The 14725-nt window shown below is 44.9% G+C and overlaps 1 pseudogene; it reads left to right on the forward strand.

Annotated features, from left to right (window-relative positions):
• Positions 1-2048: 2048 nt before the first annotated feature.
• LOC134912378 (5S ribosomal RNA) lies at positions 2049-2167 on the forward strand (annotated as a pseudogene).
• Positions 2168-14725: the final 12558 nt, after the last annotated feature.

Here is a 14725-nt window from a genome sequence, read left to right on the forward strand (position 1 = left end):
GCTACATCGGTCCCTTCAAGATTGAACAAGTCATCAATCCTGTTGCCTACAGATTACAGTTACCACCCTTCTTGAAAATACCCAGGACATTTCATGTTTCCTTGTTGAAACCGCTGATCCTAAATCGGTTTCATTCCGCACTTCCTCCAGCTCCCAAAGTTCAGACTCAACGGGGAGTCGAGTACGAGGTGGCCAAGATTTTGGACTCACGTTTCTGTTACGGTCAGCTACAGTATCTCATTGACTGGAAGGGCTATGGTCCTGAAGAACGCTCTTGGACCAATGCCTCAGACGTCCATGCTCCTGCCTTGGTCCGAAATTTCCACTCAAAGTTTCCTTTAAAGCCTAAGAAGTGTCCTGGTGCCACTCCTAAAGGAGGGGGTGCTGTCACGATCCGGGTATCTGGACGCCATTACCTGCCGTTTAGGTGTCTTCTGAGACTGGCCCAGCGTTCCAAATCCGGATCTCATCTGTGTCAACACTCTGCACATCCCTCCTGTCATTCTGAGACACTACCACAGCGGCGCCATGTTTGAATCCAACTTGGCGTCTCCCGTCCTCCGCGGCCTCCGCCGCCGTTACTGTGTTATTGCTGCAGGTTCTCAGAATCATGTATCATGCCTGCCGCGGCCTCTGCTGCCCTCCAAGTGTCTCAGCATATAATTGTCATCTGGCGTCTCCTGTCCTCCGCGGCCGGCGCCGCCATTATCATTATGTTAGCACATTTCATTTCAAACCAGTTTTCCCTCCAGGTTCCAGCATGGGCGCAGCCATGTTGGATTTGATCACATGCTCCAATTCCTCCAATCCACCGTTGCTGGAATCTGCATAATTGCCCAGCCAATGCCTGCATAGCAGCAGGTATAAGTATCCTGTGTGTGGGCCAGATAGATGTCAGTGCTTTGAATGTCATACCTTGTTCCAGTCTCTCTCTCCTGTGGCTTGTTTTTCCTGGTTCCAGCTTCTAAATATATATTCATTCAGGTCTGGATTCCATCTGCTTTAGGCTTTTATTACAACATATTTATATGCAAATATAGGGGGTAATTCCAAGTTGATCGCAGCAGGATTTTTGATAGCAATTGGGCAAAACCATGTGCACTGCAGGGGAGGCAGATATAACATGTGCAGAGAGAGATAGATTTGGGTGGGTTATTTTATTTCTGTGCAGGGTAAATACTGGCTGCTTTATTTTTACACTGCAAATTAGATTGCAGATTGAACACACCCCACCCAAATCTAACTCTCTCTGCACATGTTATATCTGCCTCCTCTGCAGTGCACATGGTTTTGCCCAATTGCTAACAAAAATCCTGCTGCGATTAACTTGGAATTACCCCCTATATTTGCATATAAATATGTTGTAATAAAAGCCTAAAGCAGATGGAATCCAGACCTGAATGAATATATATTTAGAAGTAAAACAAATAACAATATACAAAAAACAATCCACCTGTCAAGATCTACATTCATATGAATATGTCCTGTTATCTTGGAGTGCACAATCCATTAACGGAAGTAGAAAACAATGCCATGAACAAATTATAGGAACTAATATGTTATTATTTGTCTCAAAGTATTTATAAAATAATTCAGAATAAAAGAACTTAAATGAAACATCCAAATTGCTTCTTACCTATACAGATCAGATGTCTGTATCTATCATGTTTGGTTACTGGAATCTTTATACTTCTTTGAATTTAAGGTTTTTAATCACTCTGATAGTGATGAAGGAAGTGTCTAGAGACACAGTCTGGAATCACACATCCGTGGTATCATGCTCCGTGGATCGTGGATGAGAGTCCACGAAAAATAGCAAGACAAGAAAAGGGCACAAAATCAATGATTCCAGTACACTCATCCACGATCCACGGAGCATGATACCACGGATGTGGGATTTTGTGAGCCGTGCCTAATGTGGAAAGCAGATCCACACATTTCCTCCCTCTTTACTCATTCATTTCTTTTCGTCTTTTCTATTTGTTTCCATCTCTTTCTTTAATTTCCTATATAGGTGCACTCTCATTGGTGTACTTATCACATAAATTCTCTACTATCATACCACGCTGCCAATGCCCGATCTCGTCCGATCTTGGAAGCTAAACAGCGTTTGGCTGGGTTAGTACCGGGAGAGGAGACCCCCTACGAATACCTGGTGTTGTAGAGTAGGAATCATTTTCCTTTCTATGTGAAGTGCGACGCCAACAGCAGTATCACCACTAACTCTGGTTCTTACCATATTTTCTTTCTACGCAAGGCCTACGACCAATAATTTTGGCATGTGTTACAAAGTCAGGTTTTTTTGAATGTTGGTGACCAGTAATTTCCGATTGTAAGCAGCCCTTTTGGGACTTACCTATCATTATCGCTATGACCACTCCGCGGTCCCATTAACACAGACATTCTGTACTGGTCAAGGGGAATGGGGGTAAGACTATCAAGTGTCTACAACCCTTTCAATCACTTATTGTGAAAAAACAGACCAGAACATTTTAATTCTTTATCTTTAATATCTTTATTTCACATGGATCACTTCTATGGGTAATTACGTTTTTAAACTTTAAACATCAAAAATGATGTATTATAATATTTCTTCTCATATATCATAAGAATGTTTCTACATTTCTTAAGAGTGTGCCCACAAAAGAGCCTTCTCTCTCTCCTCTTTGCTAGTACATGTACTTTCTGGCTCTGGGCGCACCACCAACTACGACAGTATAATTAATTGAAAAAATTGTATATTTTTTCCTCCCAATTTTCAAGGGTTTAATTGTCCGATTTTGGTTTTCACCAATCAATACTATATCAATCTGACTGGTGCCCGAACGCCCTTTGTCTAGTCATACGTGTCTAGGAATATACTGTCTGCTCAAATTCAGCCAAATTTAGCATTAAAAGTTATTTGGAGGGTGCTTCACAATACAGATGAACAATGACAATAAAAACATACTGCAAAAGTAACCCAGGAGTTTTTTTTAAGGCAAATAAGTGGAATATTCTGCATTAGATGAGTCAGGCACCTGATCTCAACCTGATGTTTATGCATTTAATTTGGTGAAGACAAAAATAAAGGCACAAAGACCCACAAACAAATATCAACTAAATACAACTGCAGTAAAAGCCTGGCAAAGCATAACAAAGCAGGAAACCCAGCACATGGTGATGTTCATGGGTTCCAGATTTCAGGCAGACAATGCCTGCAAAGTACTAAAAATGAAATTTTATATATGATTAGGTTAATTTGTCCAATTACATTTGAGCAGCTGAAAATAGTGGATTGTTTATAAAAATGTTGTTTTATACAATATTTTTGTTCAACGCCTTCAATTAAGGGGCTAATTCTGGTTGGATCACAATTCATGATCCAACTGTAATATTTATGTTCTCCCCGTGGGCGCATGCGCAGGTCCCGTGATTGACAGGCAGAGGTGTTCATGGGGCTGGAGGAGGGTGGCTACTGAGCATTGCGGGGGTGGCAGAAGGGAAATGGCATGGTGGCATGAACAGGGGTATGTCGGTGGCATTATCAGGGCGGCTGTGTGTCGTCACATACAGATGCACCAATGATGCTCTAGCAGGAGGCTCCATAATTTCTGCGATCGAGCTGAAATTGCGATCGCACCACAATTTCAGCATGATCGCAGTGGGTGGGTGGCGGACAGCATGATGGGCGGACTTGCCCTGCTATGGTCAGCCTCCAGTTTGTGAGTGAAAGGATTGCAAATTCTGCTAAAAAGCAGAATTTGTTATACTTACTGAATAAGGTCCTAAAACTGAAAGTCTGCACTGCAGTTTAATTTCCATTGCTTTTTATTTCAAACTCATTGTGGTGGAATACAAAGCCCAAATTATGAAAATTGTGTCAGTGTCCACATACACAGTATATGGACCTAACTGCAGAATTATGATTAATGTAACATTTGATGTCTAATTTATTATTTGTACGTCTTGTCACTGGATCAGTTCTATTTAATATTAAGAGAAAACACACAAAGAGGGTGTGACCACACGCTTAACCAACTTAATTCCTGTGCTGCTAGCAATATAGGGGTTGCTCATCCCTATGAAATGTACTAGAACCCAAAAAAGAAATTTTGCAGCGCTCAGGAATTACTAACCGATTTATTAAAAAACAATATTTATAAAATACATAAAAATCACATCCACCGGCCGGCTTTTAAATTATACATTCTCCATAATTTCTAAAAACACTATAGTTTAAACTGCAGTAGATATATAAATGTAGAGCAATATCAATTCCACATTAATTGTAGCAGAAATGTTTCCTCTTTGTAGCCCAATAGCTTGTGGTTTATCACTCAGTATTGACACACTTTAGCACATCAGACGGAAACTTTGTTTCAAATAAATTTAAATCAACTGCTGTGGATAGTAGTAAACACTGCTGCAGCAGAATCAAGTTAACTCACAGACTCCTCTGTAATCAGTGTCCAAACAGGAGTCCAGTGGCAAGATTTAAATAAACAGTTCATTTATGTCTGGCCAGACAATTATTAGCCTTGGTCTCACAAATCTTATGTCTCCCCGGCTGCTGGTGCTGTTAACCTTTGGACTCAGACATCTCTGAGAGACCAATGTACATTGATCGGTGGTGCTGTCGACCGCTGTAAATGAGAGCTCCGGCACAAATGGTGTTTGGATAAGGTGTCACCTTAACACGTTTCCCCGCCTCCTTACGGTGTCAGCGGCTTCATCAGGTGAGGAGACATAATACTGGGAGACATAATAGTAGTGAGACTCAGCTGGGAAGAACTCACAGATGATCTTACTAGGAATCATTAAAACTTTTCTGTTATCTTATTTAAAGAAAACAGACTTTTGCGGATGCATATAAAAGCTGAAGCATTCTTCATCTCAAATCTGTGTATCTGCCATAGCTCACACCTTGATAACAAGTATTTTAATTTTGCAAGATAGCTGTTTTCAAGTTTCAAGCTCTCCTACAAAATTGATATAATGGTAAATAAAAGCACAGGAAGCAGGAATGATATATGTCCTGACTCTGCAACCTTACATATTGGACTAAATTGCTCTACTCCCAGGATCAGGCTGGCTACACATTAGATGATAAATCATTTGATCCTACAGTTCAGAATAACATATCGTGCACATCGTTTAATGTGTAAGCATGTCTGCTGTGCTGAATGGCTAATAGGATGACCCAGCACCTGACAGCATATACCTGAATATGGCCATGAACAATGTATCGCTCGAATGTGTATGGCTGACCGACATCTTGTTCCATCAGCCAAGATAAACATCATTGTAGTGTGCACCCTGCCTCAGACTGGCACACAGTGGTACAAGGAAAAACCCTGGTGGATCCCACTGCCTGGGGGCCCCACCCAGAGGTGTAGCGAGGGTGGCTCTGGTGGAGCACGAGCTCCAGGTGCAGAAAAAGTTAGAGGGTGCATTGCTGCCCACCCTACCCCCCTTCCTGCGGGCCACTGTACTGGCAGCAGCAGAGCAGGAGGAGGAGAAGCAGTGGGGGCACACACTGACTCATATTTGGAGACTAGATAGGTAACAGGGCAGACCAGAGGTGACAGCCGGCTCATGCCGGATCTCCTCCCGCCCTCTTTATGTGTCACTGTCTGCTTGTAGCTATGCAGCAAGGTTACTTCTGTCATCAGAGGTATAGCTAGGTGCCATGGTGCCTGGAGCAAGGGTATGTTTTGGCGCCCCCCTCCCCTATACTGAATTGGGGGCCTGGCTAACATGTGGTGACATATTACATTTGAAATGAAAAAAATATTTTGAAATCCCAAATTGGTGACAGGGCCAGTTCTAGACTTTGTGGAGCTCTGGGCAAAAGTTTTCTTTGGGTGCCACCCTCGCTACACCCCTGTCTGTCCTGCAACACCACTCTCTGCCCCCGCTGCAGCAGCACCTCTCTCTTTCCTGTAAGCTGCAACACATGTCTCTACTTCAGATGCTGCAGCAACTCTCTCTGCCCTAGCTGCTCAGGCCTGGTGACAGGGGGGGTCAAAGGGGATGCCCGTATCGGGCCCCAAGGGTCAGAGGGGCACCAAGGATCAGGGACACACAAAAAATGGAGCCGCCCTTTCTAAACTGCCTGCTCCTCATGCCATGCAGTGTTATCCTGAGCTGTACTATTACTACTGGGTGTGGTATAACAGATAGACAGTGTCGTTAGACAGTCAATAGATAGACACCACATGTTAGACAGTCAAAAGGTCAACAGTGTCAAAAGGTAGACATGAAAAAAGTACAGTACAAAAGGTCAACAGGGTCAAAAGGTCGTCATGAAAATGGTCGACATAAAAAAGGTAGACTTTTTTTGCACTTTGGGGGTTTGTGTGGATAGTCTTGTCATCTGGGACCCCCAATTGTAGGACGGCATCCGCTCGCCACACTTCAGGCACAGTGGCTCGCTGCGCTCGCCACAAGGTTTATAACCAGCTCTATGCCAACATGGATAGAGAAGGTGAGAAAAAGTCCAAAAACATGTAAAATGTAAAAAAGAACCTGTGTCTACCTTTTTTATGTCAACCTTTTGACCCTGTCGAAATTTTGTTCTGTCTCCCTTTTTCACGTTGACCTTTTGACCCTGTCGACCAAAGGTCTGTCTAACATATGGTGTCTATCTATTGACTGTCTAACTAAACACTGTCTATCTATCATCCGGATACCATTACTACTCATACTCCTTTCAGCAGTGTGGCTCCTCGGCGGCATCAAGCAGTACTAATACAGATCAGGATGACACGGCAGCACATGGTGCTGTGTACAGTATCACTGTAATAGAAGGGGCATCATTTTTGTCAGGCAGGTTGTTGTGTGACTTGTGTTGCTGCTACATGTGGTGCACACTATAACTTGGTGCACACTATGACCCGGGATGGCACTGAGTATATCAGATCACTGTAATGGAAGGAGCATTATTACTATTATTATTACTACTAGTCAGGTTGTTGTGTGACTTGTGTTGCTGCTACATGTGGTGCACACTATAACTTGGTGCACACTATGACCCGGGATGGCACTGAGTATATCAGATCACTGTAATGGAAGGAGCATTATTACTATTATTATTACTACTAGTCAGGTTGCTGTGTGGCTTGTGATGTTGCTACATGTGGGTATAACTTGGTGCACACTATGCACCAAGTTATACCCACATGTAGCAACACCACAAGCCACACAGCAACCTGCCTGGTAATAATAATAGTAATAATAATAATAATAATAATAATAATAATAATTAATAACGCCCTCCGATCACTGTGTATTATGCTATACTGTACACCATGCCCTGCCCTACCATCCTGATCTGTACTAGTACTGCTTGGTGCCACTGAGGAGCCGCGCTGTTGAAAGGAGTCGCAGCAGTTACGGCACTTCCACCTGTCTGGCAGCAGGACCCAGGCACAGCGGTCCCCCATACAGCATGGGAGCTGTGTACAACTACTGCTGGAGGGAGTCACTGTAGTGAAGGCTCCAACACATGTATTGCAGCAGGATCCTGACACAGCAGATTCCCGCATTGCGTGGAAACTGTGCATTCCATCGGGCACCATTCATTGCTGGGGGGAGCCTCTGGAGTGAGCACATCTATCTGAGGGCAGTCAGACTGTCACACAGAGAGCGCACAAAGTGAGATCTGCAGCGTTCAACCATCTATCCGTGGGGTACAAGAAAACGTCTGTAGGGTAAGATAGGGACAGTTTACCACATTACATGTGGGCTGGAGTCCAAAATTTCGTTTAAAGAGCCTAAACATTGTTATTGCATTTTATACATATTTTAATATTTTCACCTAATTTGTACACATTTTATACATCATTATATTTTTTTTTATATAATATATACATACACATATATATACACGTTTATATACATCTTAAATACAGATTTTATACATGATCTTCTACGTCTTTTATATTTATGCTACCTTATATGCACATGCAGGGGTGGAATGTCTGAAGGAGGGGATGAGTAGGGGGGTGTCTTGAGGGCAGTTATGAGAGGGGGCCCATAGATAGTGGACCGAGCCCCAAGATTTCTGTTGACGGCACTGTAGCTGCTGCGGCACCTCTTTCTGCCCTGGCTTCTGCAGAATCTATCTCTGCCCCGGCTGCTGTAGCACCTCTCTCTACATTGATGCAACAGCACCTCTCTCTGCCCCAGCTGCTGCTACACCACCTCCTTTTCCCCCGGCTGCTGCAGCACTTCTCTTTACACTGCTGCTGCAGCACCTCACTCTGACCCAGCTGCTGCTGCAGCACCTCTCTTGGCATTAGAAGCTGCAACACCTCACTCTGTCTCTCAGGCTGCTGCAACATCTCTCTCTGCCCCTCAGGCTGCTGCGGCACAGCTCTCTCTGCCCCTCAGGCAATTCTGGGACATTAGTTTCATTAAAGCATAGTGGGATTATCAGATCTGGGATGGCAGTTCTAGGGTATTATCTTCATTGAGGCACTGGGGGATTATTAAATTGGGGAGGGGGGCAATTTTGGTGCATTATCATCATTGAGAGTTTGGGGGGTCACTTTTGGGGCATTATTTTCATTGAGGCATTGGGGGATTATCAGATCTGTGGGGGTCAGTTTCAGGGAATTCTTTTCATTCAGAGATTGGGGGTGGTATCAGGTCTGTGGGGGGGTCACATTTGGTGTTTTATTTTCATTGAGAAATTAGGGGATTGTGAGGGCAGGTCAGTCGGAGCATATATATGTTTTTTAATTTATTTAAATTAAACAAGTAATTTGTTAAAGCTACTTCCGTAGCAGCTCTATCATGGTGTAATGTGTAAATGGGGCTCAACCATAGTGTAACATGTATAAGGGACTCTACTGTGTGGCATAACTTGTATAAGGAGTACTACTGTATGGTGTATAACGGACACTACTGTGTGGGGTAATGTGAATTGGTACTATTAGGTGGCCACACACTGTCCCAATGAAGCCATTATTTATTTATTATTACCAGTTATTTATATAGCGTGCACATATTCCACAGCGCTTTACAGAGAATATTTTGCCATTCACATCAGTCTCTGTCCCATAGTAACTTAGTTTTTGTTGGGAGCCAATTAACCTACCAGTATATTTTTGTATTGTGTGGGGAAACCGGGGTACCCGGAGGAAACCCATGCAAGCACGGGGTGAATATGCAAACTCCACACAGGGCTATAGTGGGAATCGAAGCCATGACCTCAGTGTTGTGAGGCAGTAATGCTAACCATTACACCGTTCATACTGCCATGCCCCTATATTGTTGTTGTAAACCTGACGCACGCACTGACCCTATTTTAAACATGGGGGCACCCAAAGGAAGCTTTCACCCTGAGCTCCACAAGGTCTAGAATCAACCCTGTCACCAATTTAGTATTTTTAAATATTGTTTCTTTTCAAATGTAACATGCCACCACGTGTTGGCTAGGACCCCAATTTAGTAAAGGGGAGGGGGCGCCAAAACATACCCTTGCTCCGGGCACCATGGCGCCTAGCTACACCTCTAGCCCCTTCCTTTAATATCAAGATCCAGTCTGCTGAATGTCCATTGTTCCAGGTATTAACCTCAAAGTAATTAGTAGCACCTGGTGTGATGCAGGAATTATCATCACAGGAACAGGTTCCAAAATCTCTGGATTAGAAGTTTGGTCCTATGATGGGTAGGTGTAGCTAGGCACTATGGGGCAGATTTATTAAGCTTGGTGAAGTGATAAAGTACCAACCAATCAGCTCCTAACTTCCATGTTACAGGCTGGGTTTGAAAAATAACACTTAGGAGCTGACTGGCTGGTGCTTTATCACCTTCCACTTTATCACTTCACCAGGCTTAATATATCTGGCCCTAGATTACAAAGGCTTTTTATATTGCAGAGGTATCAGCAACTAGTAGACATGCAACTAGCTGTGTACTGTGTGCCTTTCCAGGTTCATTGGGGCAAAATCAAGGCTCCTTTTTACAGTGTGCAGAGAGTAAGCTTAGTAAAAGAGGACCTATGTGTGCAGGCTGCAAATGTGATGGGTAAATTATTCCTGTATATTTTTAAATGAAGGATAGAATGAAGAGCCAGCATGTTCCTATTATTCCCACAGTTGAAGATGACATGGGGCCTAATGCATATTTGTATGCAAACACAATGATTTGAGTACAAATACGTTTGGGGGTCTGCACAGACGCAAGACTCGTTCTGCCCATGTGTGCTCGCAGCACCCTTTCAGCCGCAGCATGTTTGTGTCACTGGCCTAGACTGAGGGTGTTGTGAACTCGGGGATTCTTCCGATGGTTGGGAAGAGGAACCACAACTGAGCTGGAAAAGGGGAGGCCTAATATAGGATTTCCTCATACAGGACGCTGACAGTGGAGTTTGATGAAATATTAAGAGCTTTATTGCAGAGGAAAACAACTTAAAGTCAAATGCCAGAAAGGAATAAATGAGGGAAATGTCCAGACCCACTGAAGGGTTTTAGTGAGCAGTATTAGAGATGCTGGTAATTGAAGAAACTGTGGGTGATGTTTAAAAGTAACTGATAACTGGTGGAACTTATAAATGATGATTAATAGCACAGATGGTTGAAGAACTTGTGAGCGCTGACAGAGACGCTGGTGATGTGAGGAACTGAAGTGCAGGGGTTTGAGACGCTGTTGGTGCAGAGGTTTTAGACGCTGTTGATTTGCAGAACTTGAGAACGGAGACTGAGACACTGATGATGTGAGGAATTGAAGTGCAGGGGTTTGAGACGCTGTTGGTGCAGAGGTTTTAGACGCTGTTGATTTGCAGAACTTGAGAACGGAGACTGAGACGCTGGTGATGTGAGGAATTGAAGTGCAGGGGTTTGAGACGCTGTTGGTGCAGGGGTTTTAGACGCTGTTGGTTTGTAGAACTTGAGAACGGAGACTGAGACACTGATGATGTGAGGAATTGAAGTGCAGGGGTTTCAGACGCTGTTGGTTTGTAGAACTTGAGAACGGAGATTTAGGCCCGCAGCCACGCTGATTCCTAGGAGCACTGGTGACTGGAACACAGAGAGATATACCGGCCGCTGAATACACTGGAACCGGTGCAGCGAACTGGTAGCTGGAAATGCCGGAGACACTGGAGTACAACCGCAGAGATCCTTGCCGGGAACAAGAGCGCTGGCATCTACGTCAGGGAAAGACGATACTCAGCCACTGAAGCTCTGTCTGGCGTCTGACTTTGAATCTCCCGCCAGCGCTGGATTGGCGGAGCAGTCTGATGATGTCACCTGCCCCCCGTCCACGTGATGCCGGGTGTCATGGCGGCGCCCATGCTCCGGAGAACCGCCGGGAGCCGCGCCAGCCAGATGCCGGAGCCCGTGGCCCACCGAAGGCAAAGGCCGCAACACCGACCAGCAGACGCGCAGGGGTAAGCGCGGTGAACGCTGCCACTGATGTGTGACAGTACCCCCTCCTCCAGGAGTGGCCCCTGGACACTTTCCAGGTTTTGTTGGATGTCTGGAATGGAACATCCGCACCAGTCGGGGAGCCGTAACTTCAGTAGCTTTGACCCAGCTCCTTTCCTCTGGGCCAAACCCTTTCCATTCCACCAAATACTGTAGATTCTTGTGAAGATAGCGAGAATTAAGAATGGCTTTGATCTCAAAGTCCGTACCCCCTTCAGCCTCTGCAGAGGTTGGCCTTGGGGACTTGGAATGAAACCGGTTCAAAACAAGAGGGCGAAGAAGAGAGACATGGAAGGAATTTGGTATCCGGAAATGGGAAGGCAATCCCAATTTGCAGGCAACCGGATTCAAGACTTGTAACACGGGATAAGGACCAATGAACCTTGGAGCGAACTTCATAGTGGGCACCTTTAAATGGAGATTGCGGGTAGAGAGCCATACCCTGTCACCAACCTTGTATTGAGGAGCTGCCCGTCGCTTCCTATCCGCAAAGAACTTATACCGACCGGAAACTCTCTTGAGGTTGGCATGAACTCGACTCCAGATTTGACTGAAGTGCCGGAGAGTAGAAGCTGCAGCAGGAACTTCTTCTGGAGGACAAATGGGTAATTCCGGAACTTGAGGATGAAATCCGTAATTAATGAAAAATGGAGACTCACCAGTCCAGGAATTATATAAATGATTATGGGCGAACTCGGCCCAAGGCAACAACTCCACCCAATTATCTTGTGAGGGGGAGAGGTAAACACGGAGAAAAGTCTCTAAATCTTGATTGACGCGTTCTGTTTGCCTATTGGTCTGTGGATGGTAAGCATATGAAAACTTGAGTTTTATTTGTAGAGCCGTGCAGAGTGCTCTCCAGAATCTTGCCGTAAACTGTACCCCTCGATCCGAGACTATTTCCAGAGGTAACCCGTGCAGGCGGAAGTGTTCCCGAATGAATAACAAAGCCAACTTAGAAGCTGATGGTAATCCGGTCAACGGAACAAAATGTGCCATCTTAGAGAATCGGTCGATAATCACCCAGACGGTGTTATGACCCTTAGAGAGAGGTAGTTCAGTAACAAAGTCCATAGAGATATGAGTCCAAGGCCTCTTAGGAATGGACAGTGGGTGCAACAACCCCGCAGGAGGCAGACGAAGAGTTCTGTGCTGAGCACATTGAGGACACGAGTTGACATACTCTTGAACGTCCTTCTTCATAGTGTCCAACCAGTAAGATCTTCGTAGAAATTCCCACATCTTTTGAACTCCTGGATGGCCAGAAAACTTGGAAATGTGAGCCCACTGCAACAATTTTGGTCGAAATTTAGCTGGCACAGACATTCTTCCAGGAGGAGGACCCAACGCAGTAGGAGCCGCAGAGATAGAGACAGGACTGAGGATCAACGCCTTTTCAACGGTATTCTCCTCATCCGAAGACATTAAGGAACGGGATAGGGCATCCACCTTGGTGTTAAGAGTTCCAGCCCGGTACTTAATGACAAACGAGAATCGAGCAAAGAAGAGCGCCCATCTTGCTTGACGGGGATTCAAGCACTGGGCCGTCTTGAGATACAGTAAATTCTTGTGATCCGTGAAAATCGTAATTAGGTGTTTAGCACCTTCCAAAAGATATCTCCATTCTTCTAAGGCAGATTTTATTGCCAACAGCTCTTTATCTCCAATGGTGTAATTTAATTCAGCAGGGTAGAACTTGCGAGAATGGAAACCACATGGATGTAACTTCCCATCTGGAGCGTACTGCGAAAGTACGGCACCTATGCCTACCGTAGAAGCATCAACCTCCAGAAAGAATGATTTTAGAAAGTCTGGCTGCTGAAGTACCGGAGCGGTCATAAAGGCTGCCTTCAACTGAGCGAACGCTGCTACAGCTTCAAAGGACCAATGGCTTGGGTCAGCCCCTTTCCTGGTTAGGGCAGTAATAGGCGCCACAATAGTAGAGAAACCCCTTATGAATTTCCGGTAGTAATTTGCAAACCCTAGAAATCGTTGCACTGCTTTCAGGGAAAGAGGCTGAGTCCAGTCCCGAATGGCAGAAAGCTTCTCCGGATCCATACGCAACTCCATACCTGAAATAATGTAGCCCAGAAATGGAATAGATGGGACCTCAAAGGTGCACTTGGAAATCTTACCATAAAGATGGTTCTCTCGCAACCGAAGGAGTACCTCCTTAACTTGTATTCTGTGCTCAGAGAGATTCTTCGAAAATATCAGGATGTCATCCAAATATACCACCACATTTAGGTATAACATGTCCCAAAAGACTTCATTGATGAATCCCTGGAAGACGGCGGGAGCGTTGCTGAGGCCAAACGGCATTACCAGGTACTCATAATGCCCGTCTCTAGTATTGAAGGCCGTCTTCCATTCGTCCCCTTGTTGGATACGTATGAAGTTATAAGCTCCCCTTAAATCGAGCTTAGTGAAGACTCGAGCTCCACGAACTCTATCGAAAAGCTCCGTGATGAGCGGCAGAGGATACTTATTCTTAATGGTGACTTCATTTAGACCACGATAATCGATACATGGCCTCAGGCCTCCATCTTTTTTCTTCACAAATAAGAAGCCTGCTCCCGCTGGGGAAGTAGAGGGGCGGATGAATCCCTTCTGCAGATTAGACTTGATATATTCTGACATGGCTTGAGTCTCAGGTACTGACAAAGGATAGGTACAACCTCGAGGTGGCATTTTCCCCGGAATGAGCTGAATAGGACAGTCCCAGGGTCTATGCGGTGGTAACTTATCAGCCGCCTGTTCCGAGAAGACATCTGTAAACTCCCGATAAGCCTCTGGAATAAGCTCTACGTCCGACTTGGAAGATGCACGAAGCGGGTAGACAGGAGTAAGACAATTTGAGTGACAGAATGGACACCAAGAAATTATCTGTGTCGACCTCCAGTCGACGTGAGGGTTGTGAAGCTTGAGCCAGGGAAGACCAAGGACGAGATTGTGAGACATCTCCTGAATCACAAGGAATTCCAGATGTTCTTGGTGCAAAGCTCCCACTTGCAGCTTGATTGGCATAGTACGACTTGCAATCAGGGCATTAGGAATTTGGGTACCATTAATAGCAGTTATCGTAATAGGTCGTTCGACCGACTGTAACTTCAAACCCAGATTCTGGGCGCAGGAAAGGGAAATAAAATTCCCTGCAGCTCCTGAGTCCAACAGTGCCTTAATGATTTTGACTTCAGACTCAGAAAACAGAGATACAGAAAGTAGACAGTCCACTGCCGGAGAAGATTGAGAAACAACCCCTAGCTTGACTTTTCCAGAACAAGCTAGGACTGCCCGTTTCCCGGGCG

Source organism: Pseudophryne corroboree, chromosome 4 (genome assembly GCF_028390025.1).
Source record: "Pseudophryne corroboree isolate aPseCor3 chromosome 4, aPseCor3.hap2, whole genome shotgun sequence".
Lineage (NCBI taxonomy): Eukaryota > Metazoa > Chordata > Amphibia > Anura > Myobatrachidae > Pseudophryne > Pseudophryne corroboree.